Source organism: Corvus hawaiiensis, chromosome 5 (assembly GCF_020740725.1).
Source record: "Corvus hawaiiensis isolate bCorHaw1 chromosome 5, bCorHaw1.pri.cur, whole genome shotgun sequence".
NCBI lineage: Eukaryota > Metazoa > Chordata > Aves > Passeriformes > Corvidae > Corvus > Corvus hawaiiensis.
The window spans coordinates 28,286,379-28,302,838 of NC_063217.1; the positions used below are offsets into that span (position 1 = coordinate 28,286,379).

Consider the following 16,460-nt stretch of genomic DNA (forward strand, 5'->3'; position numbering starts at 1 on the left):
ACGTATATCTCAGGATATTAAATTTCACCTACTTATTTTTTGGAGTCTGGAACTGATCCAAAGCCTACTGCAGCCTCTGGACTTACTCCAGCAGGTTTAATGGGTTGTGATTCAGGCTTTGAGTGAAGCCTCAAATTATACTTTTTTAATTATTGAAAGGACTCTAATCCCCTTCTGCCTCCATGTATGCTGATACAGAGACCTCCTTTTTCACTGATTAATGGTGGAATTTGTCACTTTTTGCAGGAAGCATGCAGCATTTTCATTCAATGCAGTCAAACAGTGTATTTTTCTAATAGATTTGCAGGTATGTTAATGGAGGTGTGGCACAGACTTAGGATGCAGTTGACACAAATTATTTCTAAAACTCAATGAGCTGTGAGCATAGAAACAGAAGTATTGTCCTTCAGCTTCAAATTAGAGATCTGTGTTCCCTGAGTTGCAGGTGATGTTCCCAGAGGTGAAGGGTGAATCACACCCACAGAGGTGTACCAGCATCCCTGCTCAGGTAAGTGTTCCCAAAGCTTTGAGAAAAAAAATTTGGCTGATTGCTAGAGTAATGGAAAGCAGGCATTTGCCTTACACCATTCACAAAAATAGCAAGTGGAATGCAGAAAGTTTATTTCAAGACAAAATATTTTTTTTTCTGGAAGCAGAAGAGAAGAAGGGGAGATAGAGAAATGACAAGGAAACTCACAAAGCAAGGGTGGCATTTGCCATGTGAGCCTGAGCAAACAGAATGAAATATTTCTCCCCACCTTGGGGAAAATCTTCATTTTGTGTCTGTCAGCAACAAAGAGGCAACAAGTGTATGCAAATGAGAAGAGGCTGGCACAGCACCAGCCCATATATACAATTATTTGAAGAAACTTAGATGTGAGTGCTGAAAAGGAGAGGGAAATCCCTGAGACCACACTGATGGCAACTGTGTTCAGAGTTACCTAGAGAAATATCCACAAACTTCATTCCCTTTATCGTTTCAAAAAGAAGATAGAATAAAGTGTTGAAAGAAGAGTGCAAGGGCTAATTGTTTTACAGATATAAATAACAAGAGGTCCAGACCACTCTTCAAACATGACTTCCAGCTATGCCTGATTTAATAGTGTTCCTTTACTCATGGTGGTCTAACAAGACAGTTCAGCGCATGGCCGAGGTATTTAGTGAAATGCCGTCGCCTCCAGCCAGCTTCTGAAGGGCTGTGTGCTGAGAAGGAGCCTTCACAAGCTGATGCACTAACAATGTGCTGAGCTGCTCTCAGAGGAGAGTGCCATGTACCAGTGAAGTTAGCAGGTTGCAGCTTTGGTTCCATTCCTGGTCTTTTCCTTGCCTCTTGTCCCAGCATTTTAATTCAATACTGAGGAGTAACCCTAGTTAGCAGCTAATTACTGCAAGCTTCAGAAAGGTATAATCTTTCTGATGACCTGACCAGTAATCCAGGAAATCTTGAGCAAATACAGAACTTCTAAAGAGCCAATTAATGAACTATCAGTGCAATTAATGGTTTCCTTTTATTTAGGACCTTTAAAAATCATAATAAAGAGATATATACCTCTCTGCGCTGCAGTGGTTTGTGGAGTGTTGTAATTCAGCACTAACTCTTAGCATGAGCCTCTTCCATGTATCTTAAAGCTCCACAAAATCAGACTGTATTTACTGCAGCCATCAGCAAGAGGTGAATTGGTGTATAAACAGCAGAGATTATTGGTGAGGGAGATGCCTCCTCCCCATAAGAGGAGCCATTGCTTCACAGCTTGGTTCCCCAAGTTGAGAATGGGATACAACAGTTTTGATGGCCACTTACCTTTGCTGTCCCTTCCTTCTGGCAAAACAAATGCTCTTCAGGAAGATAGAGTCTGGTTCTCTGAGACTAGGGACATGAGAGACCTTTCACCTCTCAGACTGCTGCAGTACTCCTGGTGACCAGCACACCATTTTAGGGGACAGAATGGAAGCATTTTATTTATCATCCTAAACATATGCATCATCAATATTTACTTCATTATTGATGTTTTATTTACCAATATCTTTTAGCACATTTATTCTTTTTTTTTTTTAAATGAGTTTTCTCTCTTGTGGTATTTACTCTGTTGATACATTTTCAAGACATTTGTACTTCTTCAGTTTTCAGTTTGACAGACTGAGGTAGCCAAGCTCTCTGGGTGTCCTCCCACTTTCTGTGTAGCTCTTCTCCTGTACCTAGGATTTCCTTTTCATGGGTGTTCTTGAATACAGCTGAACAAGGTAAACCCAGTGCCTCATAGAATGGCATTTGTTCTTCCATCTCTCTGATGTTACTTTCTATCTTGATATATCCTGTTACCTGATTGCTTTTTTTTAAAAAAAAAAATTTTATTTCGACCATTATGTGTGTAGGAGATAAAAATTATCCCGCCAGTCTACAAGTCTTTCTAATATCCACAGCAAAAACTGTTCATATACCATTGGTAGATGACCTTGCACTTTCTCATGCCAGAATTTGTCTCACTTCTCTTGCTTCTGTCCTCAACTTCTTTTGTGCCCACTGTCCTGGTCCTTTTGCCTACCAGTGATGCTTCCCAGCTTGATGACAACAGACTATATTGGCAGACTCTTCCTTGCTGTACTGCTCTAGAAAGGCTCTTGGAGAGCAGTTGTGGCCTTTGCAGTCCTTTGGTCTCCTGGAAGAGCCACCATGGACACTGTATGTTGTTACTGGCTGCTCAGCAAATCCAGCCTTGAGCTTCATCCCAGCCTTTACATATATACAACATCTGGAACTGGAGATTTACTGCACTGTAAATTCTGTTTCTGACTTTTTCGTCTACAAGATGGCCTAATGGTTCTTAAAGGAAGCGACCAACTTCAGTGCAGACACCTTTCCGTATTTCTGATGATAAGTATAAATGAAAGGGAATCACCTAGCTTCTTAGCAAGCGTGTCTTTTTAAAGTTTTGCCTTTTATCCTTAGTGACCCAGCAAACCCCACGTTCTTTCCTTAAGCTCTTCCTTCCAATGCAGGTAAAGAACACCTTACTGGTTGTTTTAAATGTTTTCGTGCTTCTCTTTATGAAATTTATGATGACCCTTCCTATTAATTTTCTCCCTAATATTTGCCAGCTGTAATTTATGTTTTCTTTATTAGCATCTCAAAAATCTAGTTTCACATTTTGACTTTGAGTCTTTCCAACCCTGCCAATTTCTGTATTGTTGTGTAGTACTCATCTCTCCTGAGACTCTAATGACACTTCTTTCCAAGGAGCTCCTTGATGTTGGATGTGCAGGGAATAAGAATCTCCTGGGGTAAAAAGTGCAACTGGAAAAATTATTGGACATTGGGAATTATTAAACATAAAATATTAAATGTCTCCTTCTGCATTTGCTTCTATTTCTGTGTTACTCGCTGTTGACCATGGGCCTCTGGTCTTGCTCAGTACAGCTGTTCTTACAGTCTTGCCCATAAATCCTGGATTTTTCATATTCTGATTTCCTTTTATTTTTTCAGTTCTTTACTCTAGACAGTAATGAAGCTGGTTTTGGCAGTTTCTGTATTAGTCAGAATATCAAATAATAGATTTTTGTAATCTTTCTCTGGAGGAGACAACTTATGAAATTATCTACATTGTTCCAGAAGTGGTGCAATATCCTTATTTTCTGAAAATTACTGATCTGTGCTAAGAGATGAAAACACGGGAGAAGAATTGCACAACTTTGCTGGTTTATGAGAATCTGTCAGGTCTTATAAATAAAACAGCATTCTTGAAATCAAAATGTAAGGTAATGCTACAACTCGAAATTATGCCCATGTCTGCATATAAAGTAAATATCAAAAAAGGCAAGTAATATACAATATACTCAGCAAACTTTGTGTATCTTTTTCTCTTATGAGGGAGCTAGTCAAAATTTTTTTAAATAAAAGGTTCCTTGTGAAAATATAAAACTCAAAGATCAGGAAAACAAACTTGTAAGAACAAATAATGTGACAAGAATATTTCAAAGGAATTTCAAAAGAAATGCTTGAGATAGCATTTCAAAACTGTGCTAGTGCGACTTGATTTTTTCAAAGGTTTTCTCCAATAAGAATCATAACAACCCGATAGTGATCAAAGTTTGTAATGAAGCAAATTTAATGCTGTGATATAACTTTTTGATCTATGTCACCACACCCTTTAGAAAAATGGGTGACCTTTGCACCTCAAAATCCTTTTAATATGAGTATAGGAAATGAAAAATCTTTCTAAAATGCTATTTTCTCTTCAAAACAGTTGTCAAATAAAGTAAAAAATAGCCTAATTGTTATATGCAGTCATATTCTCCTAACTTTTTCTTGTATGTATATTATCTGCATTACTGAAAGTGCTGCATATCTCATTTTCCTGAGACAGCATACCAAACACTTATCAATATTTTCAAAACACTATTTATTTTTTCAAAATTTCCTGTCTTTTCACATACTGTAGGAACATTTAGGATTGCAATCACCCTGCCTATTCAAGCCATAGCGAGCCACATCAACCAGATGATACTGGAGGCAGAAGAGGCTGGAAAGGAACTGTGTACATTTCTTTGATCCTGTTCCTGTTTTTCACCACTCTCTGTTCTCAAAACTGTTTAGAGAAGTCTTGCATCCCCAGGTTGACCAAATCCATCACAGTCTCCTTCCCTCTCAGGTATCTATCTGCTGACTCTGTCCAGAACTGCAGAAAGCATCTGCTCTGCCTGTGCCACAGGCACAGCTTAAAGCCTTGGTGCTGGTTTTGCCACAAAGGAGCAAGCACCGACCTGTCTTTCTCTTGACCCAGTTTTTCTCTGTCCCTGGTCCAATAAATGAGAATGTGCTGCAGTCTGAAGACAGACAGATGGAGGAAGAGTCTCAGGATGTGACTGTTGCAATAGCTTGAAAGTGAGCCAGCACATCTTCATCACTGCACAAAGGAGTAAACAAGCTCAGCTGGAATATGGAGTTGAGATAACCCCAATGCTCAGTGTCAGCTCTCAAGCTGGGGAGAGTCACCATGCCACAGGGATGTTTCCCATTCTTCTCTCTCTCTCTCTTTTTATTCTTTTTCTATACACTTCGAGAAAAAAAGAAAGGAAAAATAAAACTCAAAGAAATGTGGAAGATGGGAACCTGGTAGTGTTTTAAACAGTTTTTTTCTTCTAGGCTACAATTTGGATCATCTTAATTTTGTCTAAAAGGAAGAGATTTCTTAGAGAAAAAGAAAAAAAACTTCCACAAGAGTCTGTTAAAAATTTCCAGCAAAAAAGCAGTGATCTGTTTTGGCTTATTGTAGGTTTTTAATTTATGTTAACAGCTGCCAGAAGCCCATTGGGAGCAGCAATTTTGCACTGTTTGCTGCAGAGGGATTTGGGATGGAAGATATCCTACTTGATGACAGGATATCTATCCTGTCCTGACGAGCTACATTCAATGCTCTGAGTTTCTTTCATAGTGATGCTGAAAAAGAACCCCTGACATGAGGAGATGTACGTATTGGTATAGCTTGTGGAAGTTTTTTAACCTTATAGTGAGTTTTAGAAACCCTGATCTTAACTCAGGCTTCAGGTAGTATGGCCAAGCAGAAAGTCTTTTTATATATGATATTCAGAGGTATGGGTTTTGACCAAATGCTTATGGAGTCCCTGATTAATTCCTATGTAGTTATTACAAGAATATTTTTTTAATGTTTGGGAAAGAGCAATGCTTGCCAAAATATTCTGTTTTATCTAATTAATTGTATTTCAAGATGAAAAGCTACTATACTACCTCTGAGTAATGTTGCTCACTACTTAAATCCCTCAGCAACTTCAGAAAGTATTTAGTAAAATATTTAGTATGCTACAGCGCATTTTTCATGATTTTTTTAAAAATTACCTTACACCAGAGAGGGCACCACTTGATGAGAGGAGGGGGAAGCAGAAGGGTGGTGGTTCACCAGTCTAAAGCAGGCATGGGCATCCCAACAAATGTAAGACTTTTATTGACCCTATTGCCCTCAGGATCAGGACCTCTAAATTTTAATAGCTGTCTGGTGGCTGCAGAAGCCTCTTCGTCGGCATCCTTCGTCTACATGATAGCAGCAAATCCAGTGACTCCACCAGATGCAGTGCACAACCTCTTTGAAGAGTGTCGGATGTTGCTAGCACGATGCACTTCAAACTCAGAGAGCATCAGCCCAGCTGATCTGCAGGGAGTGAAGGACTGGCTTGGTAATATCTGCCAGCTCAGAATCCAGAGAGAGAGCATTTCTGCATATTTTTGGCAGTATGCATGCAAAGCAACTAGGATGCCTGCTGCCTGTGAACAGAAAATAGAATAGTGAAAGACACTGTAAAGAGGAAAGAAAGAAGCAAAATCTGAAAGCAGCCCTTACAGGGCTATGGAAGGGTTTCACAAAGCTCTGAACCTACTTTATGAAATCTACTCCCCTGCAGGGTCATGAGCTGTTGTATTAGTCTGGCTTCAGATAGGAAAGGATCTCCTGGTCCCATCACTCTGTGCACTGCCACCAAGGGGCCTTGGGGCAGTTCTGTCCCACCAGCTCCGCACACATTGGAATCCCGTTGTGTTTCTTTCAGAGGCGCCTCTAAATCTCCAGGGGCAGGAGTCAATTTTGGATGGCATGCAAGAGCACTTGAAATGCCTGTGTAGAGCCTGCTCCTCTGCTGTGAGAGGCTGAGGAATCTAAGTGAACGGTCAGCTTCTTGAGATTTAGGAAACAGTCTGGTATTTAGGCTAGAGTAAAAACAAATGTTGCCTGCGAGAGCAGATGAGGATGCTATGTCTCACTTCCTGGAATTTAGGGCTGGCAAAGGCAGAATCCTTTTAATTCATATCATATCAAGGTCTTCTGCACATTCCTTCTGAATGGGAGATGCTGGAAGTGGAAAGTTGGCTCTGGTTTTTATTGTTTCCAAAACAAAGTCCTTTTGGTGATATTCCTAACAAAAACACTAAAACTTTTTCTTAGAACCCCACATTCAGTATGCTGATTTTTCTGAGAGACATCTAACAGATCCCTGTAGGTAGAGCTTGTTATGTATAATGTTGTCCTTACAGATTTTCTGATTTACCATTTCAGTTTCCCAAAAGTGAAAAACATCATGGGTGACCATTATGAGTCCAAAGAAGAAAGACCCATCGTCTTGGTCCCACTCTTCACTCACTGTAACTTTGTGGATTTCAACATTATCCCTCATTTACATCAGTGAAGTTACTGTAATCATTGTGAAGTGACTGGTCTTTCTCCCTGTACAACTAGCACTAAACATGAGCTGATCCATTTCATTCACTTGGTTGAACCCAGTCTTCTGGACCATAACTCCAAAGGGTATTTCTTGTGTTGGTACACATGGGCCCGAAGTTTTCCAAGGTAATATGAACAGAAATAGTAGGTGGTCAGCAACAGTGGTCTGAACTTTCACCTTTGTAGCTTTGTACCTGCTTTAGTGAAATCTAAGTGCACAAATAATATAAATGCCAGCATGAGGACACAGGCCTCTGCCTATGCTTTCTCCACAGGCTTAGCTGTTCTGTCTACCCTGGGTTTTCCCTGCCCCAGACAAACTCGTGCCCCTAATGTGGACCTAATCATCTAATCATCAGTAAAAACTCTCCCCATCCAAATGAAGGATTTGAGGACTGGCACCAATGCTTTTCAGTATGCCAGGAGACCTGTCACCACCTTGTTAAAGACTAGGAAGTACTCTGCCTGTACCCTCTGCATGTGGCATTTCTTGCACTGTGGTCCTGTTTTGATTCCAGGTCTTAGCATAATCCCTGACCTCAGGAGACCATGGACTGCATCCAGGTCTTTTCCAGCAGAGAACCTATCCTCCAGTGTGTTACTCTTCTGTCCCTCTGGCCACATCTATATGCCCAGATGTGGTGGGACTGATCCTTGGTCCTCCCCAGGAAATGGTAGGGACACAAGTCCACAGGAATTAGTCATTACATTGCCATATTGATGTGACACATTCCAGCTGACATCAAGATGACATCATATTTCTCAGCACTGACTCCTTACCAAAGCCACAATGCTGCAATGTTTTGGATTCATTACCTGCTCTCATAATGAAAGGGTTATTTTTTTACCCGAACAGGTTAAAAACCACCACTCCTGGCACTTCTTAATCTCTGTAGAGATCTGAAAACTTTTCTCCCTGAAGGACACCGCATGACAGACTACTTTGGGTTTGACTTTTGTGGTGTCTGCTTTCTGTTGTGGTTTCTGGAGATGCTGCAGGAGTTGCAGAGCTGGCGAAGCCATGGAGCTGGGTGGAAGGAGCCCACGATGCCTCTGCTTACAGACTATGCTCATTTTATTTTTGCTTCTGGGTGGGAAGCCAGCAGTTGGTTTCAATCCCAGTTTGAATGTGTCTTTCTCAGAGTCTGGCTCTCTTCTTGTGTAACACTGTGACGCTGAGATATTCTGGGACACTTTTACTAACCATGGCAGAGATGCATTCCTGGAGACTGGAGCGAGGGTGTTTTTCAGTGCAGGGCGACAAGTTTGAGTGATTCCAGCTGGGAAACCCACTCTCTCTGGTGGTCTGATGGAGCCGAGGTTTACTGACCTTCATAAAACTGTGCCACCCACTGCAGCATGAACGCCTCCTCCCCATCACACACATCCCCCTTCACACTGCATACCCCTGTGACCTGGGGCTTCACCCTTGCTTCTCCTGGGTTTGAGCAGGCGGAGCAGCTTAGAAACAATGATGGCAGAGAGAAGGGAGGAAACAAAGCTACCCAAGAGTGACAACAGGCTTTACTCAGGCTCCAGTGGGTGCTTTGAGGGATCCAACATGGTTTTTTGAAAGACGGTTTGTTACATCCTTAATTCCAAATAATCCTCACTGCTGAAATGGGATGCAAACATCCTCCACTCTGATCCTGGTCCTCTCCTGCTCTTCAAAGTAACTGAGGAGTGATACTTACACAAGGTGACTGCCTACCCTAGCTCCTCTTGTCCCTTTATCTTCATTCAGATGCTAATGATGGTTTAAACCAATGTTTGTGATTCACAGGCCTAAAGCAAGGCTAGGCAGAAGGTCTGTAGACAGTAGGGGAGACAGCTATTTTTAACTCTCCTCCTTTCCTAAGTCAATATTAGGATAAGCAGCAATGGAAAAGGCCAACATACGGAGAAGGAATTTGAAGCCAGGAGAGCTTCAGAAGCTGTCAGAACAAGCAGCCTCACAGGGCAAAGGGCAGCAGAGAGACACTGGCAGGTGCTAAGTGAGCTGGGGGACCATTTGTCTCCCACAAAAAAAAGCACTAGACTCCTCAGATATTTACAATGGCTTCTGTCCACTCAAACTGTCTAACTACCTGTGTATTTTAACCTCCCCTAAAGAGAGCTGCGTGCCTCCAACATCCCTGTTAACGGCAGGGGCTACAGTTATACTTCTGAGCACTGTTTTTATCAGCCCCCAGCTGTACAGCTGCTAATGTTTCTGAACTAAAGCGTTTCCTCAAACCCTTCATCTTGTCAAGTTGACTAAATCCTACAATGTTTTGGAAAAGGATAATCGGAGCAGGCTTCATAGATTCATTCAGACTACCAGAGACTCTGCTTGCAGCTTGCTTAGCAAGAGATTCCCAACAAAGTGTCATAGACGCACGGATTTTAATAACACCTTTTTCCTACAGTAGTATATAATACATTGGGAGAAAAATAACTAAGGATATAAGTTTGGTGATGGATATGATGGATAGGAATTGCAAGAATTTATTTGGATTTATGTTGGCCTTACAAGTGTTTTCTCTTTGCAAAGAGAGGGAAAGGAAATTCTGTACTCTCTTGACAATAAGGAGAGCATGCTTGTATTTCCTTTGACTATGAAATAAAAAACAGAGATGAAGTGACCTGTACCTATTCCTTCTTTGCGGTGTCCATGACTGATAGACAAAGAGAACTGTTTCTGAATTGGGCATTTTTTGTATCCTTATTGCTATTCCTTCAGCACTTACCCTGTTAACAAGGGACAAAGGAAGCAGAACATGGATGGGAATAGGGGCCAGGAAGGTGAGGGATTACCCTACAATTCCCTTTCTCTGAAAGAAATCTCAAATGTGTAAAATCAGAATGGGCTCCATCTTCCTGACTTGCAGTACAGGTTCTTTCAGAGCTGCAGTCTGGGTTCTCCTCCCATGTTTGCTTCCTGCAACCTTCCAAGGCACTCATGTAGGATAGAGAAAGGATGGTGGATAAGCTCATTTCAACAGAAGGTTGGGGTGTGATGTGTGTCTTGTTGCTTCCAAATTCAACAAACCTGCTCAACAAAGAGATTAAAAGATTAGTCTATGAAAGAGTCAACTTCACCATGCTGTCTTTGTTCATTGATTCAGCAAGGAATCCTCTACCAAAAAAAGAAGGCCGACAAGGCTTGATATTTATGTACTTCTGAAATAACAATACAGATTGGACTCCTCCTACATGCCAACCCCACTTAAAAAGAGCAAAATACATTTTCCAAATATGTATTCTTCATACACCACAAGGAATCAAAGATAAATTACTTTCCCCTTCACACCTTCTTTTCCTATACACCCTAAAGAAAGACCTGATTAATCCATGATGAAAAGCTGAGCCACTCAAGACAATGACAAATGTCCTTGTGATTTCATTGGGGCTGAAAGCCAGACCTAGCAAAAATTGGCCAGCATCTTCTCACCAATTGCAATCAAACTACGGTGATATATTTTCTATGATGGGCATGGGCGTAACAAATACAATGATATTGGACACAGAAACTGTTAAATGACATCTTGTTTTCTTATAGAAAATTGCGCAGTAATTTATAGTACTTCAGAGTTCCTCTAGGAACTCCTTTCAGAGTGTGCTTTCCAGGGATACTAAGGAACTGCCTTTTGACAATTGCTCCTTCTCAGTGTGTTGAGTTTTGCGGTCAGATAACAAGGTTTGCACCATGAAAAACCCCATGTTGATTAAGGTATAAGTTCAGAATGATTTCAATGCTTGTGTTGTGGCTAAAGCAGTGAAATTCATAACTTCACCAGTAAGCAGAAGCTTGCTACTGCCATGGCAGCAATCGTACCATTTTAATGGAATTTGGTTTTTGTTTGGACAAATTCTGGCATGAGAAAGTGCAAGGTCATCTACCAATGGTATATGAACAGTTTTTGCTGTGGATATTAGAAAGACTTGTAGACTGGCGGGATAATTTTTATCTCCTACACAAACAAAATTAGAAGTTTCTGTACATAGTGGTTTAAGCACAGTTGGTTGTTAAGGGTTAACTTGGTTAGTGGAACTTAGTGAAAGTTTTAAAATACTGCTGTCATAGAGAACAAATGCCTTCAAAGCGCCTATAGCACATGTTATTTAAAAGAGCACTGAAATAAAGCCCTGGTTTTAATTATTTTTCCTTGCAGAACTTCTCTAACTTTATTGCCAAAGAAAAGATGTCCAGAGCCAATTTTTAATCTTAATTATCCCAGATTCAATCTGGAATATTTCCCTTGAAGTTAGAGTTACACCAGGTTTACTCAAAGCAGAATCTGGCCCAGTTTCCACATTAGACTCTTTCTCAAAAGATAATTTAGATTAAAAAGCAAAATATCTGACAAAAAAAGACAGCAGTCTAAGGATCATAATCTAACTACATGCTGCTGTATCCTTGCTCTTGAGCTACACCAGAGCTTTCCTGTCTAAGCCTGAACTGTAGCTTCACATGCATGGCTACAGGAACCTTTACCTGCATTTTCTTCTCATCTCACTCTCTCATTTCTCCCTCCACATTCACCTTGTTCAAGACGAGTGAGTATAACTGAGTTCTCTAAAGGACTGTCAACAGCAGACAGGCAAATGATCATGTAACTGAGGCAGAAAGTCTCTCTGCAGAATTAGATGAGGTACAGGTTAAACAAGGTGATCTCAGTGAAAAAGGCCAAGTAGTCTTTTGGAGAAGTAACAAAGGGAGGAACAGTTTCCCCTGACATTTCAGTGTTTCACTCTCTCCTGTCTCTGAACTAAAGAAAGAAAAACGAGCATGTGGGCTTTGGCCACTCCTTGGAATGGCTCGAGGTGTGATTGGCATCTGCTTGATTTCTTCCATCACTGATCAGGGCCACAGAACCTTGAGTACAGGAGACACATAGTGCTGCAAGAAGAATGACTGTGTGATTCATGGCTCCTGCTGACAAACCTCCAGCATAATCTTGGTAAATATGAGTAAAATGAGTCAACAAATTCAATGACTAAGAGGAATGGCTACATTTATTTCCAGGTCTGGAGCTTTTTGCTGACTGTGACAACATAGTTGCTGATTCTTGAAACTCCTAATGGTGGCTCCACACAAAACCCAGTTCTGCAAGCTCTTAGGAAGCATTAATGGCTTTCCATCTTCTTAATCCTTAGGATGGGGAAGATCCATGTTCAGAAACATTCCATGCCACAGAAACAGAGGGACAGCATTTTGTTTGTGGGGGTATTTTGGAGCACTAAAGATCCGGTGAGGAGAGAGATCCTTTTAGAAACTTAATTACAATTCATAAACCTTGGCTGTAGCTCCAGTATTTCCACAACAAATCACACCCAAAGGTGTATGCTAATCACTAAGCATCAGAAGAAAAGATGTGGGATGAAGAAGAAAAATGACATCCCTTGCCTGGAGCACGGGTAATTCAGGGTACTCAGTAAACAAACATGTTGTTTCTCTCCTGAGTCTGACACTTTACGATGCTCAGCCTATCTTGGCTCTCCTGTGCCCATGGTAGGAATGTATGGTGGACGTGATCAGCCCAGGCATATGTGGGGACTGACACTGATGCAGATGTTGGCCCATGCCCGCCGTGTCAGGGGTGACCATGACCACGACATCCAGGGTGGCCTCCACAGCATCCAGCTCCCCCGTGCAGAACTCAGGGCTGGGTTCCCTAGCACAGTAGCCCGAGGGGTGCAAAGCTGGTACTAATAGTAAATAGCTGCAGAACGAAAGCAGCTTGGTCTGGCTGTGGTTTTGTCCTGCTGTAATCCATTAATTGTAGCAGCTCGAAAGAACAAAGGCAGAGATAATGGTCTCGGGAATTATGAACCGAAGTCAAACCTGGGCTGAATCAGCAGAGGATCCTTTGATTTCAGAGGGAAAACTTTTCATTTGTGGCACGGGAGGAATTTATCTCGCTGCTTTACTTGCAACGCGCCGCATCCCCCGAGCTGCTGAGCCCGGCCCGGGCTGGACCTGCGGGGCTGGACCTACAGGGCTGGAGCCATTAGATTCCCGGGAGGGGGAGGACGGCCCCTCCTCGCCATGTTCTCCAGAGCCGGTCGATCGCTACTGAAGCCCAGAGGCGGCGGCGGCTGGCGGGGCGCGGTGCCCCTGCCGGGCTCGGCCGGCTGCTCCCGCGGGCTCCGGTGCCCTCTAGTGTCGCGGGCGGCGCTGGCATTGCCCGGGCGCCCTCGGCCGGCGGTGAAGGCACCCCGGAGGTGCCCGCACCCCTGCGGCGCTGCCTCCCCGCCCGTCGGTGCGGCGGCGGGGCCGGGGCTCCCCGCCCGGGGCTGGGGGCCGGAGCGGAGCGCGGAGCCAGGCGGCGCCGAAGGGCCGGGCGGGTAACAGCCCCTTTTCCCCTTGCTTCGCCTCGCCCCTCAACTGGGTTCAGCCTGCTACTGGACCAGAGCGGGCTGCTTATTTTGTTGCAGTCACAAAAGGGCGGGAGCAAAAGGAAAAACAAAGTCTGTTTTTCAAAGAAAAAGGCTTCCACGGCTGTTTTGGCATCTTTTAATGTCAAGAGCCAAACGCAACAATGAAAGCAAAACAGCTCGACATCGTGGCAGCAGCGGCCTTGGTGGGAAAACGACGGGGATGGGGAAGGAAAACGACGGGTACGGGGAACTACCTCAACCAACCATGAGGCGAATAAAAATAAAGGCTAGGGAGGGCAGGCTGGGCAAAGTTAATTTCTTTTGTCTGGCTGCCTGTCCTCCCGGTGACACGGGATCCCTGCTATTCAGAGCCAAATTCTGTTAAACAAACAAAATAAGGGTATCTGTACTTGTGGAAAGACGGAAAGAAATAAAAATCTAAAAATCTGGTAGAACTGTAAATGTACAGAAGACCTTCCTGCTGGCAGAACACATTTCCCGGAGGTGCTCGGGCCCTTGGCGATCCCCTGCTTAGCTCCCCTTCCTAGGTGAGGCAGCCCTCACCGCTGCATTCTCCTCCCTACGCGATAGATGTGAAGACAGATGTGAGGCCTCTCTGCTTTCTCCCTCTCTCAGGGGTTTGAGGGGTATCTGCTCCAGGCTGTAGCTGCTCTTCACGCAAGATTCCTGCTCTAAAAGGAAAAAAGGGTGACTACTGACTGCTCCGTGCGTCGCTGAACGTGGGTAACGATAATTCAACCCAGACATGCCTTCCCATCCAGTCAAAAGGCTGCGGCCCCTCAGCGGGGGTTCCCGCGGAGCCCGGGCCGGGGTACCCCCTCTCGCCTGCCCAGTCCCGCCGGTGGCCGCACAAGGTGGTTCAATAGGCTTATCCAGTTAACCGCTCCCCGGCTCACCCTTGGGAGAGAGCCGCAGGAAAGGATTTATTACTTGAAACAAATTGTGATTTCCCCAGGGAGGGGGATGCTGAGCAGAAGAGGGGGGAAAGGGGCCTCGAAGGCTCCCAGTCCCCCTGGAAGCGTCTGAGAGTGGAAAGAGCCGCCCCGCAATAACCCGAGCCGTCGGCGCGCCCGCTGCCCGGACTCTGACGGCGCCGTGGGCCCGGGGAGGGGGACACACACCCCCGCCCATCCCGGGGGGCAGGTTGGGAGCATAAACAGGCGAGAGCGGCTCTAGCCCGGGCGCCGCACTTTGTTTGAGACGTGCAGCTTCCATCTGTTACCACATAAACACACTCTAACGGGATGCTTTATGCTCCAGCCCTTCGGGGAGGGGAAGGCGGTAGGACAGGGAAGAGGAGAGGTAAAAAATCCCCCCGCCCCCAGCATGTCCTCTCGCTAACCCCACATCCCCCTCGCCTCCCTGGACGGGACCCCCCTGCACCACAGGGGGCGGGAGGCAGAGCTCAGCAGCCGTCCCGGAGGGTTTATTTTAACTACCACCTCCTCTGCGCGGGACCAATCCATAGGCACCGCCGGCACTGCGGAGGGGGATCGGCCCGACGACGAGAGCGGGCAGAACCCGGCTCCTGTCGGCTCGGAGCTCCTCGGGCGGCGGGCGTGCGGACGGCGTGGCCCGGCCCTTAGTGTGGGGAAGGGAACGCCACGTCGGGAACAGTATCACCGTTCCCCAGAGGGGTCTCTGGGCTGCAAGACACCTCCGTCCCTATCTCCACAGAGCCGTCGGGCCCCCGCCCGAAGCGCCAGACCGGCCTAGCAGGCAGCCTTCCCAGTCCCCCAGTTTGCAATTTTTATTTTTCGTTGGGTCTTGTGAGATCCTACGTGGAAACCGTTAACGACCTCTAGATAATGATTATGACAAAGGCATTATTCAAATGAAGCAGGTAATTGCAACCAGAAGGCGCCTCCTCCCCTTTCCTTTTGCTCCTTTCTTTTCGCAAGACTGACTCTCGCATTACATCCCATCCTGATGGTGGTTGGCCAGGATTCACCCCGCACCTTAAACCAGATACGCTCACACCGGTACATCGTGGCCCGAGCCCTTCAGGGTCGCCCCGGCGCATAGGCAGTTGACGCTCATCTTCGCGGGGCTTAAATTTGCTAGAACCCGCAATTCTGATCCAAGTCATGATAGAGCATTTCCCTCCACAAATGAAGGGGTTCAGGCTGCTGGGTGCGCTCGCCCTCTCAGATGGAGAGTTCCAGGGTGCGGTGTGGGGTTTTTTTCGCGTGTGTTGTTTGTTTGGTTGGTTTGTTCGTTCTTCTTTTTTTTTCTCTGTGATTTTTTGACTGACTGGGAGCCTGTTGTTTATTCACAAGCATTACGGTATCCTGTTAGCATTCCGACCAGGGGCTGCTCATAGATCTGACTCCGATGATTTCCTGGAGGAACATGTGGAAGCAATAGCGGGGTTGTGCACTCACCCAAACCGAGGATGCACTAGTGGAGGGCGTGCAAAGGGCCAGGAGCGCCGCCGGGAACCCTGCGAGCCCAGCCAGGGGTCCCTCAGCCTGAGCGCGCATCCATGGGAGTTGGTTCTTGTTTCTGCCTCTATTCTCTTCGGGGCATCTTCGTTTCAGAGGCTTAACTCTCCCTCCCTTAGGAAAGAGAAAAGCCACTGGGTCCTGACTTTTGACTCCGAGAACAAACTTTTGTTTAATACTAAATGGGAGAAAGAGGTGCGGGTGGTGGTGGTGCCGGAGTGGGAAGGAAACGGGAGAAGCCCCGGGACGCGGCTGTGGGGCCGGTGCCCTCCCCAGAAGGCAGGCGGCGGGCAGGGGCCCGCTCCGCTCCGCTCCGTTCCTGGGGCTGCACTGCCCCCTCTCCCGCGGCCGCCGCATCGCCGCGCCCCGCCGGCTCCGCTCGCCTCGCTCCGCACGAAGCCTGCAGCAA

General features: G+C 45.2%; 1 long non-coding RNA gene across 1 annotated transcript; it reads right to left on the reverse strand.

Moving 5' to 3' along the window:
- Positions 1-9,591: 9,591 nt before the first annotated feature.
- On the reverse strand, positions 9,592-13,291 carry LOC125326416. The gene is made up of 2 exons (XR_007203807.1): positions 11,701-13,291; positions 9,592-10,254 (listed from the first exon to the last, which is right to left on the reverse strand). It is a non-coding gene; the product is annotated as an uncharacterized LOC125326416 (long non-coding RNA).
- Between the last annotated feature and the right edge of the window lie 3,169 nt (positions 13,292-16,460).